We start from the raw sequence: 14,825 nt of genomic DNA, 5'->3' as shown, positions 1-14,825 counted from the left end.
TCTAGGAGTCAAGTCATTTTTTCCCCTGAAATAATTTCTGATAGCAAGATGGATCCAATTAGAGTAATTTCATGTGGTTGGTTGGCAAAGATCTATGCTAGTTTTGGGAGAAGCCCTTGAAGGGAATTATTCATGACCCTTACAATTCAAGTTTTCTTTCAGAGAAAAAGCAATGGTTAGATTTGTTTTTCTTTTTGGTGTGTGATTCTGGATATCCTTGCTATTGTTGCCCACACAACATGTATGACGCTGTGTCGTAGTCCCTCATTATACCATTGACCTCTGCACTTCACTGAAGACCTAATTTAGAAAATTGCATAAACCATGGATCAGCTGTTTGGAGTTACTCCTTTCTAGTGACTTACAAATTTGTACTAGATTAAGAGTCCCAGATGTGGCTTTTCCCTCTTATTTACCTCCAAAGTCATGTAGCCTTTACCAAATTGATTCAAGAGAGCTCGCATACCTTTACTCTTGTGAATATTTGAGTGATCATATTTTCCCAATCAAAAGTTGCAATATATTATATAGAATCCAATTTAAGGGCCAATTTTATTATGTGTGTGTGTGTGTGTGTGTGTGTGTGGTGTGCATAGCTCAAACCTGGTTGGTTGCTATACATTTTTTTTACTGTTAAGTGGATCCTTTTCTCTTCAGATGTCAGTTTAAAAAAATTAGTTTCCTTTAAATTGCAACACTGAATTTTGGCCCCAAAGTGGATAACTTTGATTAGAATATAAGGTATTAAGAGTTCTTAATTATTAATAGCTGTTAATAATAACCATGATATGAGGATGTATTTAGATTTGAGGGACTGTTCAGATAAGTGACTGTATGGTTGTTTATTCCTGGTTCATAACAAGGCATATCTGAGAGCTGTATTCATTTTGATTTGGGATCAAACAATTGTTTGCTGATGGGCTTGGCCTTCCTTTTTTTTTTTTCCAGATGTCAATTTTTATTTTTTTAGTTCTACCTGTTTATTGCTACCAATCCATCTCCCTCCAACCCCTCATGCGAGCATGCTCTGGTCATGTGACACAATGGACTGCAGCCCACCAGGCTCTTTTGTCCGTGGAATTTTCCAGGCAAGAATACTGGAGTGGATTGCCATTTCCTTCTCCCTTGGCCTTCCTTTCTTGACTGGAGATCCTCTGCCATTAAAAAGAATCACAGTCTCTGAGATCTTAGTGGTAAGGATTCAAAGGGGCAACATCTGCCTCCCCAGATGGGAGCCTGTCATATTTTGTTCTTCTCTTCACATTTGGGATCCAACAAGTAGGGTTTTGTGGAGAGAGAAGGGACTCTACCTTTAATCCTAACATCAGGTGTTGCTTATCTGAGTGAGTAGATTAGTGGTGTCTGGGTTATAGAGTAGGTATCTCTGAAGGATCTGGCTGCTCTCAACTACTGGTTGAAGTTTTGCCTTTGGCTAACAGTCCAGAAGGTAAAAGTAAAAATCAGTGAAAGATTGGGGCTTTGTGAAATTTTAGAATCCACTTCAAATGTCTTTTGGGAGAGACAGAAATTTGGAAACTTGCTAAGAAAATGTGTGAAGCCACATAACCAGGTTGTGACACGTTCGAGGGTGGAAGACTTGGGTGGTGAGTACAAGGGCTGGAAGTGGTTTTCTTCATCCTTTTATCACCCTGCTTTCTCATTCAGGTGTTGTTTCACCCTGTCTCAAGTTCTGCTTTCTTTAAATATACAGATTTGGGTGGTACAGAATCGTTAGTCCACTTGAGTGTTGGGTAGTACCCTACATTTGACTAGCTTTCTGATTACAGTTTTCAGGGAGCAATGATGATTTTATTGTGAACCTGCAAAGGTACTCATAAAGATAAGGACAGAACTCAGTATTTGTGAATCATCTTGAGCAGTAAGATCACCCTGAGAACTAATTCTAAAGAATGGAGCAGAGAACATCAAAATCTTTTATTATTATGTTTTTAGCATGTGGTTACTTTTTTGACATAGTTCAGTTTTCAACTCCAGATCTTTATCTGTACTTTGATTCCAGACAAATATATAGGAGCTTGTGAATACAGTTTTATATAGCAAAAATTCACTTTGATATGGGTTATTCTGGAGCCTTAGCCAAGATTTTCATTTTTCTTTTATTTTAAGCTTTCAGATATACCAAAAGGACTTCACTATACCTTTGTCTTTGAATAATATAGATCCAAAGATGAAGTAGGAGGCTTTCATGTGCTGCAGAGTTTTGTGGGCTGGAGGAAATTAGTTTTTAGCAGCTTTCCCAAAGGGGCTCATAAACAGTTAATCATTTTTTGAAAGAGTAAGTTAAAGAGAAACTAGTTTCTTTGTGATGGTACTTTTTAGAGCCTACACCATGCTAATGTATATAGTGAATTTCCAAAAGGTTCATGTATCGACTTTCATGTTTTTAAACATAACTGTCCCCCTTTCTATCTCTTATTTCTTTTCAGATCATCTCATTGGATTTTTTTGTTCCACAGAGCAGAATTTGGTCTACACTGTTTGTAGAATCTAGAAAAGAAAATTTTTGAAAATTTGTATTAAAATTCTGTTACATCTCTCTTGGGTCTGGGCATCTGCAAGCCTAGATAAGTGCTTCTAAAACTTTAATGTGCATGCAAATTTGTTCAATAGCCTGTTAATATGCAGAATTTGATTCAGTTGGTCTCAATGGGGGCAGTGATTTTTGCATTTCTAACAAGCTCCCAGGTGATGCTAATGTTACTGCTCTCTGAAACACACTTTGAGTGATTCAGGGCATTCCCGGGTGAAAAAAGTTGAAATGGTCTTTGCTACCTGGGGCTTCGGAGGTGAGCTGTTTAGAAAGGCGTTTCCTCTATGGGACTGGAAGTTTGAACTAAGTAGTTATTGTGCAAGTCAGATAATGCACTTATATATGACTTACATGCTCTTTATTTTTTCTTATAATTTTTTTTTCTGGCTATGAGGGGATATACACATTCGTAGAGTTACAATGAAGTAGCAAGTAGCTCTGTGCCTTGACACTTGTTGTATGTGTCCAAAGTATTCCATGGTATATTTGAGAAGTCCAGAGTGGGAGAGTTTGGGTCTCTGTTCTGTAAATAATAACTTTGAATGGTAAAGACACATCTAGAGTTCTTAGTTAGACCTACTCATGTAAACCCCATCCCATTTCGACACTCGTGCACCCTGCCTGGAACAGAGTTTATTGAATCTCTGTATGAAAGCTTTATCAGCAATTCAGAAAGGGTTATCATGATTTAATCTTAAGAAGTAGCAAATAAGGTTCATCTCTTCGACTAACTCCATTCTTTTCTTCTTCAACAGATGTCTATAGAGATTCCGAGACTATAGTCTGAGCTTGATGGAAAAGAGTGACACAATTGATTAGTGATGTGTATTATGCTGGGCATGGGAAGGGAAATACCCTCACAGTAGTGGAGCTGATAAAGCATTGGGTTACTGTGGTCTGGTTAGCATTCACTGTCAAATATTTAAATACTGGTTAAAGCTATTATAAAAATGATTTGCCTCAAATGCCATTTTATTGTTATTTTTCTAAGTACTAAAGTTGATTTTTAGGCTTCGTACTCAGAGTAACTGGGCCAAGATTCCAGCAAAATATCTAGATTGTGCTAAAAATAAATGCAGTGTTGTTCCTTTAGTTCCCTTCTCAGTGCTTAGGTTGACTACTCCTCAAATTCCTTGCTAACAAATTCTTTGTAGCAGAGGGCCTGTTACAGTAAATTATTTCAGATTTATTTGTAATTGGAAACTCCTATTTGCAAACAAGTGATGGAGTCACTAAAAGTTTTCAGTAGATTAGACATATTTTTTTGCAGTTTTGATTACAAACACTTTATTCATGATTGTGACAAAGTTTTTCTTTAGTCTACTCCTTAGTCATGTCAAAAATTTTAAATTAATTGAATCTGAATCACAGTTTTATTCCTAGAATAATATAATATTATTTTATTATATTATTATATCTAATATATATATTATATAATAAAGCACTAATAATAATAACAATCAAGATGCTTCTTTCATGTATTACTGTCAGTTTGTTGAAGCAGAAGAGATTCAACATAATGTAGACATCCACTGTGGGGAGAAAAAACAGATGCAAAATTATCTAGTGATTTATTCAACTATAAACTACAATTTTTAGAGTGACATAAAATATCCTGGGTACTTGTGCATATTCTAGGACATATGTTCTTGTGTTGGTGGTAGTGTATATTATTGTTTTACTTTGTTTAGTTTTCTTGTTCCCCATATAAATCCAAATAAGAGCTTTTCTGACTTGGTAGTAGAAAGTCAGGATAGAGAGCTGGATGAGCTGTCTCCAGTTTCTGAGTTGTATATTATCTGTTGGGCTACTCTGTGTCCACCTCTTCGAAAGTTTAGATGGCTGGCTCTGGCTGCTCTAAGAAGGTATGTATCATAGCTCTATAATATAAGAATGCAAAATTTATCATAGTTTTACTACTGTAAATTCAGTGCCTGTTGCTGTATGATTACCACACCGCTTTTGAAGAAAATAAAAAAAGCTAATTCAAATGTGTGTACAGAATATTGTTTTCTCATTTATATATTACAAAAGATGAGAATGTAAGTTACCAGGCAGAAAAAATAGAGAAATTTATTTCATGTAACTTTATACAAAGCTTCCCTGATGGCTCAGATGGTAAAGCATCTGCCTGCAATGCAGGAGACCAGGGTTTGATCCCTGGGTTGGGAAGATCCCCTGGAGAAGGAAATGGCAACCCACTCCAGTACTCTTGCCTGTAAAATCCCATGGACAGAGGAGCCTGGTAGGTTACAGTCCATGGGGATGCAAAGAGTCAGACATGACTGAGCAGCTTCACATGGTCAGTGCATAGGGAAGAAAAGATCATAGCATGATGGATAATTTTCTTGGAGAGCAGGACCATGTCTTTATATTTCTCTTTCTGAATACCACACACGGGGCTCTCTGCAGAGCAAGTGTATTAATTGTGGAATCCCCAATCATGTCTGTTTTTCTTTGGGCTGTAAGGAGGCATAAAATCTGACAAAGGCCATAAGCAAAGTCTAGAACATAAAACAATTCAAAGGACTATCTCAAAACAAAAAATTATATATGGGGAGGAGAGGGAGAAGAAAGAATCAAAAGCTTCAACTCAGTCAAAACAAGTTTTAAATCAATTATTGAAATAAAGTGCTGGTTATTTGAGTGTGCTCAAATTTTTAAATCTTTTAAAATGTAGATACAATTGCATTCTTCTTTAATTTGTCAGATACAGATACATAATTTCCTTGACTATGTTTTCTCAGCAGCACTGAGAATGAAAGTTAAGACAGATGTATTATTCACATTTAGAAACCAGCTTTCAGTTATCCAGAAGCCATTACCACTCGTGAACAAAAGGGGAGTGTTTTGCTTTAAAGAGAAATACAAATTTAAGTATCATTATATAATACTTTATATAAACAGGAAAATGTTTTCACAATACAACTTGATGCCAGGCAGTTTATCATGCACATGTAATTGGTGCCTGTGGTCAACCCATAATATGATAGTCTTCTGTTTGTTGCAAGAGTATAATGGGAAAGTAACATTAGAGTATGGAACTTTAGCCATAATCTTAATTGAGTTTGCTAAAGTGCTAGTTTAAAAAAATGCAGTAGATTTGAAGCAGTGCCACTGTTTTAATTGAAACACAAAACTCAGTCATGCAAAAATCTTTTACCAAGGTCAGAGAAGGTCTTTAACAAGTTAAAGTATGCTATGATTCCTCAGCAAGGATTATGTATTTTGCTCTACACACAAAATAAAGATAATGGATATTGTGATTAAGTGCCATAAGATAGAGTCCTGGTCATTTACGATGGACCTAAATTCATCTAATGTAGATTTTTCTTCTTGGTTAGCCATTCAACTCCATTTTCTAGGGTGAGAAATAAGGGTTTTAGGAGACTTCATTAATTTGTTCCAACTCAGTGAGTGAATCCACATTCTGAGTTCTGTGCTTGGATTAAGCTTCTCCTAATGTGTGGTCCTCAACTTCCTAAAAATAGTTTATGTATATTAGTGCTTATAATGCCAGACTCTGTCAAGCACTTTATGTACCTTATATCATTTTATTCTCAGAACAATATATAATGAGAAATATATTATCATTACTGCATTTAAATGATATCATAGACTGTGGGAAATGGTGAAGATGAGATATGACTCCAGTTATCTGGGCCTTCAGGGTCTTTTCAGTGGTATTCATTTCAACTGCATTGGGATTCAGTTCTTTCATAAGGTAATACATGGGACATAAAATAGAAAATATTGCATCTATTAGTATATTACAGTAGACAATTTTTCAATTACTTTCAGTCCTGAAATCTATGAATTAGTAAAAACAGTTTAGTTGAAACTATTTCCTCTTAGAGCACATTTCAAAACACTTTTCACATAGAAAAACAAATTCAGCTCCAAATTCAATTCATATCCAAATTTATCTTTTAAGAGCAATACCTAATTTTCTCTCCAAATGAGCTTATATAGAGTATATACTCACAAGGAACAGACACTGTCTTTTAAAAAATTTTCGTTATTTTCTCCTGAAGTCCTAAAAATGACTAAATTTGTGGGTTTTTTCCCCTCCATTTTCTTTTTCTTGTGTAAGCAGAAGTCCTTGGTGGGCAAAGGGGGCCTGATTAATTTGGGAAAACATGCTACAGCACATTTCCTGAGATGCTATCATAAGTAATTAAAACAAAATTGCTCTTGTCAAAATAAATGAATAAATTTGATGAGATATTTTCCTTTATTTTACAGATTTGTTCCACTTTATCACTAATTCATAAAATCCACAAAGGCTCTCTAGTCATCAGTGTGATTGGTTAAATTCTATTGTTGTTGCCCTGTTATGAATGGGAAGTAAAAGTCAGAAGCATATACCAGGTCAAGTGAATGGAGTGAGAGCACATTCTTACAAATGAGAATATATAAGCCCATGGACCATCCCAGGCCAAGGCAGGAGTCGTCAACGATGTTCAACATTTGTGGGAACACACTGACTGTAATATTCTTCCCTGGTAGCTCAATCAGTAAAGAATCCGCCTGCAATGCTGGCGACCGGGGTTTGATCTCTCAGTTGGGAAGACCCCCTGGAGAAGGAAATGGCAACCCACTCCAGTATTCCTGCCTGGAAAATCCCATGGACAGGGGAGCCTGGCAGGCTGCAGTCTGTGGGATTGCAAGAGGCAGACATGACTTTGCAACTAAACCACTAACTGTAATGGAGGCTTCCCAGGTAGCGTGTTAGTAAAGAATACGCCTGCCAGTGCAAGAGGCACAAAAGATACAAATTCAATCCCTGGGTCAGGAAGATCCCCTGGTGCAGGAAATAGCAACCCACTCCAGTATTCTTGCTTGAAAAATTATATGGGCAAGAGGAGCTTGGCAGGCCACAGTTTATGTGGTTGCAAAGAGTAGATTGCAACTCAGAACACATACAATGACTGTAATAGCAATTTTTCAACATAAGGGACATTCAGAAAGTACTGAAAATAATACTTTCATAATTGGGAGACAAAACTAAGTTGTGTCGTATAATACAAACTATAGAAATTAAAACTTAATCCTATGTTCTATTCTTGAGTATTGAGAGGTGTTAGAATACTATGGTGAGTGTTGAGTAAAGGAATATCATATTGCATGTGACATACCAGATTTGCACCTATCAAAGAGGGCTTAGGTTAAGAATGATTGAGAAACACAGAAGTGATTCATCCAAAAATGATGTTAATGTTCCTGGATATGTAAAGCAGAGAAGGTAATTTTGGGAGAGGTCACACGGTAGCTTGGGTTTCTCTTAGACAGAGGAGCTGATGGGCTATAGTCCATGGGGTCACAAAGCATTTGACAGGACTGAGCCACTAAGCATGGATGCATAAATACTGTAGCTAGTATTCCTAATTTAAGCCACTCAAAAATTGAAGTTCTCAGTTTGTTGAGTACCTACTGTTTTTAAGACGGTTTTAGATAGTATGAAAAAATACAAGTATAGTCGTTCAGTTGTGTCTGACTCTCTATGACTCCATGGACTCCAGGCTCTTTTGTCCATGGAATTCTCCAGGCAAGAATACTAGAGTGGGTAGCCATTCCTTTCTCTAGGGGATCTTCCCAACGCAGGGATCAAACCCAAGTCTCTTTCATTGCTGGCGAATTCTTTACTGTCTCAGCCACCAGGGAAGCCCCTTAGATAGTATGGGGGTACCAAAGTGAAACATTCATGAGCCTACCTTATAGGATCTTGTATCCTCATATGGGAGAAAACAGATTTGAATAATTATGATAATGTAAAGCAATGTCTGTTGTGGGAGGTTAGAATAAGAAGAATTTACCTCTAGCTTTGGGGATCAGGGTGGCACTAGGCTGGACCATGAGTAATTGTTAGGTTTTAGATATATGGACATATAATTGTAGTCTGAGGGTATTATAAAAATCCAGAGGTGCAGAATCACTCCTAAGTTTGTGGGACATTATATTCTTTCTTTCATCTGAAGAATAGTTACAAGATAGAGTATAAACTAGAATACAGGCTTAGAACATGAACTTGGAGGATCTTAGACCCAGGATGGGAATTCTAATTTGTAAGACACCTGGCAGGGAGAAGGGAGAGGTTGTTATTGAACAGACGAGAGACATTATAACTTTACTACTTCAAAAAGAACAATTGAACAGTGAGATAAAATGCAGGAATTTAGAGTTGGGGAGAGTGGGGAAAAGCTACGGTAATATTTCAGGCAAAAAAACATTGAAGTTCTGAAATAAAGTAGTGAGATAGGAATGATGAGGTGGTGGGGTTGATGGGAGAGAGATCAGGAAATAAAATTGATACGATTTTACATATGATTTATTGGGCCTGCTGGGTGAGAGAGCGCATAAAATTTCAGAAATTCAAATCAGAATTATTGGGAGCACATTCAGGCTACTGGCTAGAGGAGGAAACTGGGGGAAATAAAATGTGTGAGGAGGAAGGAAGATGGTGAATGTCTTTTGAACATACTGAATTTGAGGTACCCGGGGATATTTGGTGGCTCAAACGGTAAAGAATCTGCTTGTAACGCAGGAGGTTCTATCCCTGGGTTGGGAAGATCTGCTAGAGAAGGAAATGGCAACCCACTCCAGTGTTCTTGCCTAGAGAATTCCATGGACAGAGGATTCTGGCAGGCTGCAGTTCATGGGACACGACTGAGTAACTAACTTTCACTTTCACTTTGGGCTTCCCAGGTGACCCAGCAGTTAAGAACCCTCCTGCCAATGCAGGAGACCTAAGAGATGCAAGTTCAATCCCTGGGTGGGGAAGATCCCCTGGAAGAGGAAATGGCAACTCACTTCAGTACTCTTGCCTGGAGAATCCCATGGACAGAGGAGTTGCAAAGAGTCAGACATGACTGAAATGACTTAGCACACAGCACTAGCATGACTGTCGCCCGTCAGGCTCCTCTGTCCATGGGATTATCCTGGCAGAAATAGTGAAGTGGGTTGCACTCCCTTCTCCAGGGGATCATTCCAACTCAGTGAATCGAATCCACATCTCCTGCATTGTCGGTCAGATCCTTTACCGCTGAGCCACCAGGGAAACCCTTTCTAAGGTTTATACTCATCCATAAGAGGGCCGATAGCACCTGCTCTACCTTCCCTGCAGGCTGGGTGGAAAGTTGAAGTCACATGATAGATGGCCATATGTGGCCTAAACTGTGAAGCAAAGATAAGGAGAGGTTGCTTTTATGCTTTCTAAGACTTTTAATTACAATTTGTTTTTTTGCAGAGGTCATACATGTTAATGGTTAAAAATCCAAAACCCAAAAATATATACTAAAAGTATAAGGCTTTTCCTCGTCTATTCCAATTTAATTCCAATTCAGTTTCCCAGAGCTATCTACCATTAACATTCGGTGTGTGTTCCTTTGGGTTGTGCATGCAGGCATATGAGTTTGTGTTGTATGAGTGTGATTATGTGTATTTGTATGCATATGTGTGTGTATCATATTAAGCATTTGTTCTAAAATTACTTTCCTTACTAATATATTTTCTCCATTCCATGTTAGTGCCACATGTCCACTTTATATTTTACATGGCTCCATACTATTCCATAATATGAACGCTTTGCAATGTCTTTCACCAGTCTTCTATTAATGGATGTTTTGGATATTTCTGTTTTCTCATTATTATAAATAGTGCTCCAGCAAACATTCTTGCATGTAAGCTTTTGAGAACGTGTTCAAACATTTCTGTTGGAAAGATTCTGAGGACTGGAATGGGTAGTCAAAGACTCTACCCATTTAAAGTTTGATGAGTACTGTCAAATTATCCTCCAAAAGTGTTAGAATGATTTATTCACACTAAAAAAGTGTAAGAGTATATTTCCCTTTATAACTTCTCTAACACTAGATATCAATCTTTTAAAATTTTGCCTGTGTGAAAACCGAAAATCTTTTTTACACATTATTTTAATTTGCTTGAATCCCTTTTCACATCTATTAGTACTCTGTAGTTTTCTCACTGGGTGTTAGAAAAGAGAGTTTGTCTTCATTTTTTTCTAGGGTTACTGTCATTTTCATTGTTTGTTGATTGGGTACTTGGGAGCCCAATCAGCACGGAAACAGATCTTTGAATCTGGTGTCAATAGATAGCAGTGATGCTATCTAGCAATAATAATTCCCTAGATAATAGTAGTGATTTCTGGCTGGTAGTTTCTTATGATGTTGAGTTAAAGTCTAGGTTCCACAATTTTTCTGGTGGAAAACCTTGGACAATAACAGCCTTAGCTTTTGAATATCAGTTTACTCATCTTTATTTTTGGAGAAGGCAGTGGCAACCCACTCCAGTACTCTTGCCTGGGAAATCCCATGGACGGAGGAGCCTGGTAGGCTGCAGTCCATGGGGTTGCGAAGAGTCAGACACGGCTGAGAGACTTCACTTTCACTTTTTGCTTTCATGCACTGGAGAAGGAAATGGCAACCCACTCCAGTGTTCTTGCCTGGAGAATCCCAGGGATGGCGGAGCCTGGTGGGCTGCCGTCTATGGGGTCACACAGAGTCGGACACAACTGAAGTGACTCAGCAGCAGCAGCATCTTTATTTTGATTATTTATGTTCAACCATACCACATGGTATGTGGGATCTTAGTTCCTCCACCAAGGATTGAACCTGTGCCCCGTGTAGTGGAAGCGCAGGGTCCTAACCACTGGACTGCCAGGGAATTTCCTCATCTTTAAAATAAAGATGATGCTCTAACCCTCACAGAATTGTGAATAATAAACTTCAACAACATAGAGCATCATGTGAGGTTCTTATTAAATGTGTCAAGGCCATTGAGAAGGACTGTCAAGCTGAAGGATGCTTTATGTTGAAATTATTTGAAATGGAACTTGAGACTTTCTATCGATGTCTTCATTGTGGCTTGCAGTGTTCCCTCTTACTTTCACCAACCTTCATGAATACAGGCCCAGTATAGTGATGTCTCATGAATTCAGAGGCAATATTCTAGAATCATTTATCTCTGCTCATCACAAAGTCAAATGACCCTGGAATGATATGGCCGAAAAGATACAGGAAGTGCAAACAATTCACAAACCAGTAAACATCAGGAAGAATAGGTTCTTTGAAAAGAGGCTTGCATTTCAAGGGGTCACTAATCTTCCAAGCTAAACATAATTTATTTTCAAGTACAGAAACTCGTCCATCAGTTCTCGGGATGACTTGTTTTGGTTATCAGTCACAAGAAATCAGTCATTTTGATCTGGGTTCCTCATAGCCAATACAATATTTTAGAAACCCCATCAAGTGATGTCTTTAAACTCTTTAGGTTTAAGCTTATAATGTAAGCATTAGGAAACATGAGAAAAACAAACATGGTGAAAACCCTGTATCATATACTGTGACTTAAGCAATTATTTATTCAATCAAGTCATAATTTTGAACACCCTGCTAGGTGGTAGGTGCACTGTTGAGTGTTAGTAGTCTGAAGATAAAGAAGGCCACTCACTTTAGACCTAAGGAATAAGAAGACAAGTTATTAAACATAGTTGATAAGTGATAAAATAGAGGTGTTAAATATCATGGGAGCGGCAAGGAGTGACTAATGCATAAAGCTTCCTGGAAGTTATGATAGTGATTTAGGTTTAATGGGCAGGCAGTTCACCAAGGAGTGAAGAAGGCAGAGGAGGGGTTTGGATGAAGGGCATAACTGATATAAAGGCATGAGGAAGCCCAGCATGTTCAGGGAAAATTTTGAGATGCCTGGATTATAAGGCACATAAAGGTGGATAACAGAAATGAGAGAAGTGTTTTGAAGATAGCTCTATAATTAATCTCATCTCTGCTTCTCTTTCCAAACCACAATCATCGTAGTTCAGATACTATTCTCTCCAAAAGACAATGTTACATAGAAGAGCGTAAATAGTTTATTCCAAAAGCTGACACTATCCCAGTGAATATAAACTACTCTTTCCTTTTAACTTTCCTACACTCAGTATTGATTTTAGTTTGGACCTATTTTCTTCTTCACTAGTGCCTAAAGTCTGGCTTGATAATTTGCTCAGGTCAAATGGTTGAATATGAGATGTGGAAGAGCAAATAAAAACAGCAAAATACAGGATGAAGATTCAAGCTTCACATTTCATTCAGTGAGATTGGAGTGGCTTTTTGGAATATTGTGTTGAGATGGCATTTTGGAATCATGAAGAATAAGTGGGGATGGACTCTAGTGATTAATTAGGAAATTCTGCCTTGGACAAGGAAGGAGGGAAGGCCATCCTGTGCTATTCTTTTCAACACTTCCCATCCCACCCCTTGCTTCCCACCAGGCTCCAGTAGATTTATAAGTCAAGTGATTTTATGCCAGGTATATGCTGGAGACAATGACAGTGGTACACCATTGCCCATAAATTTAAGCATAAAATATTTACTGTAGCAATCAAAGCTTTCCAATTCCTGGCCCTTGTATACATTTCTGTCTCTTGTGTCATTTCTCGTGTTAGCAACTATATTAGTTTTATCCTTCCCAAATCTATGAAAAGTCTTCTATCCTTCTATATGAAACCCATTTGCTACTTAATTTGGTGACCATCTCCAATCACCTAAACTGATCACTGATTCATATCTCTTATAAACTTTACTGTCTGTATTATTATCATAGGATACAGTTCGATTGCCCTTTTAATGTTTATTTGTACATTTATTTGCCCTATCCCTAGTCCTCACTGTAAGTTCCTTGGGATCTTGAAATCCATGCAGCATACATTTTGTATTTTGCCTTATTGTTGAGCATAGTACTGACACATAGAAATGCTCAGGAGGTATTTGTTGGATGAATGAATGCATGAATAATTTTTCATACTTTTGTTTCTTTCCATTATACATAAAATTTTAAGTTATGTCTACTTTGTTGACATCTTATTTTTTTTTTCTGTGTGGATAAAAAGTTTTTTTTTATAAAAATTAAAATACCTGGGATATTTTTCTCAGAAAAAGCAATACTACTTTTTACTCATGATGTGAGAATTCCTGTCATATGATGATAATGAACTGAGTTATTCCTCCCTCATTTTAAAAGTTAGATTCTAATTAACCCAATTCATCTATTTGATCTTTTAAGAGCCTGATTCAATTTTAAAATATGCATTATATTTACTTTAAGATACTGGGTATATTTTAAATTTTAATATTTGTCTTCATTAATTCAACTGTTTTTCAAAATCTTGATTTTCCTGGCAGCCTGTTAACAAAGAGAAATATATTTCTGAAGGGATAATTCCAGCAGAGTTTTTAGATTTTATGAACAGAAGTTCACAAAAAGGAAAGTTTCTGAGCATAATCTGCCTCCAGCAATTATTGATATTGTTGTCCGTCTTCCTATGTATATTTTCTATTTGGAGGAAATTTATCTTTGAATATTTAATACTTATCCCAGGTCACCATCACTATTATGATGATCATTTGGGTTTAGGCAATGTTTAACATTTTAATCCCACTACCTTTGCTCATTCTTCTAAGCCAGAGTCATTTATTCTCTTTTATTTTCCATTCTTGTCATTATGTCCATCATTAAAGAGAACTCTATTTCCTTCAAATGTAACTTTTCAATTACATTCTAAATCTGTTCCCATTCATATGCACTGTTTGGTCATCATAATAGAAACAATTATCCTTTACTTTTTACTCCAAGATATTACTACATATAATGTTGTAAAAATCCCAAACCTTACCATTTTATGGGGAAAGAAATCAGGCTTTTAGTAAGTATGTTTTGATTTATATAATAAAATCGGGATAAATTGAAATTATACATCCTGCTTTATGTTTAGTCTATTGTTTGCTCATTGTTTGTTGTTTAGTCACTAAGTCATATTTAACTCTTTTGTGACCACTTAAACTGTAGCCCGTCAGGCTTCTTCTGTCCACGGGATTTCCCAAGCAAGAATATTGGGGTGGATTGCCATTTCCTACTCCAGGTGATCTTCCTGACCCAAGAATTGAAGCTGCATCTCCTGCATTGCAGCTGGATTCTTATGGTCTTATAATTAGATTAGAGTCCCTTTGAGGGCAGGGATGATGTTTTCATATTTTGTATAACTTTTCTCTGCCCATGCTGAGATAAAGTCCATATAAATGCCAAATAAGCACTTATGAAATTCAGAATCACAAGTACTGAGGCCCTGAGATGATATAACAGACTATGGGCTTCAACTCCTCCATTGTATGGGTGAGAAATCTGTCATTCTCATATTCTTCCCAAATATCCACAGCTTTCTGTTGAATGTAGAGACATGCCAGAATTAATTTTTTTAGTATGC

This window comes from Odocoileus virginianus, chromosome 10 (assembly GCF_023699985.2).
Source record: "Odocoileus virginianus isolate 20LAN1187 ecotype Illinois chromosome 10, Ovbor_1.2, whole genome shotgun sequence".
NCBI lineage: Eukaryota > Metazoa > Chordata > Mammalia > Artiodactyla > Cervidae > Odocoileus > Odocoileus virginianus.
This window is presented reverse-complemented; position numbering follows the sequence as displayed.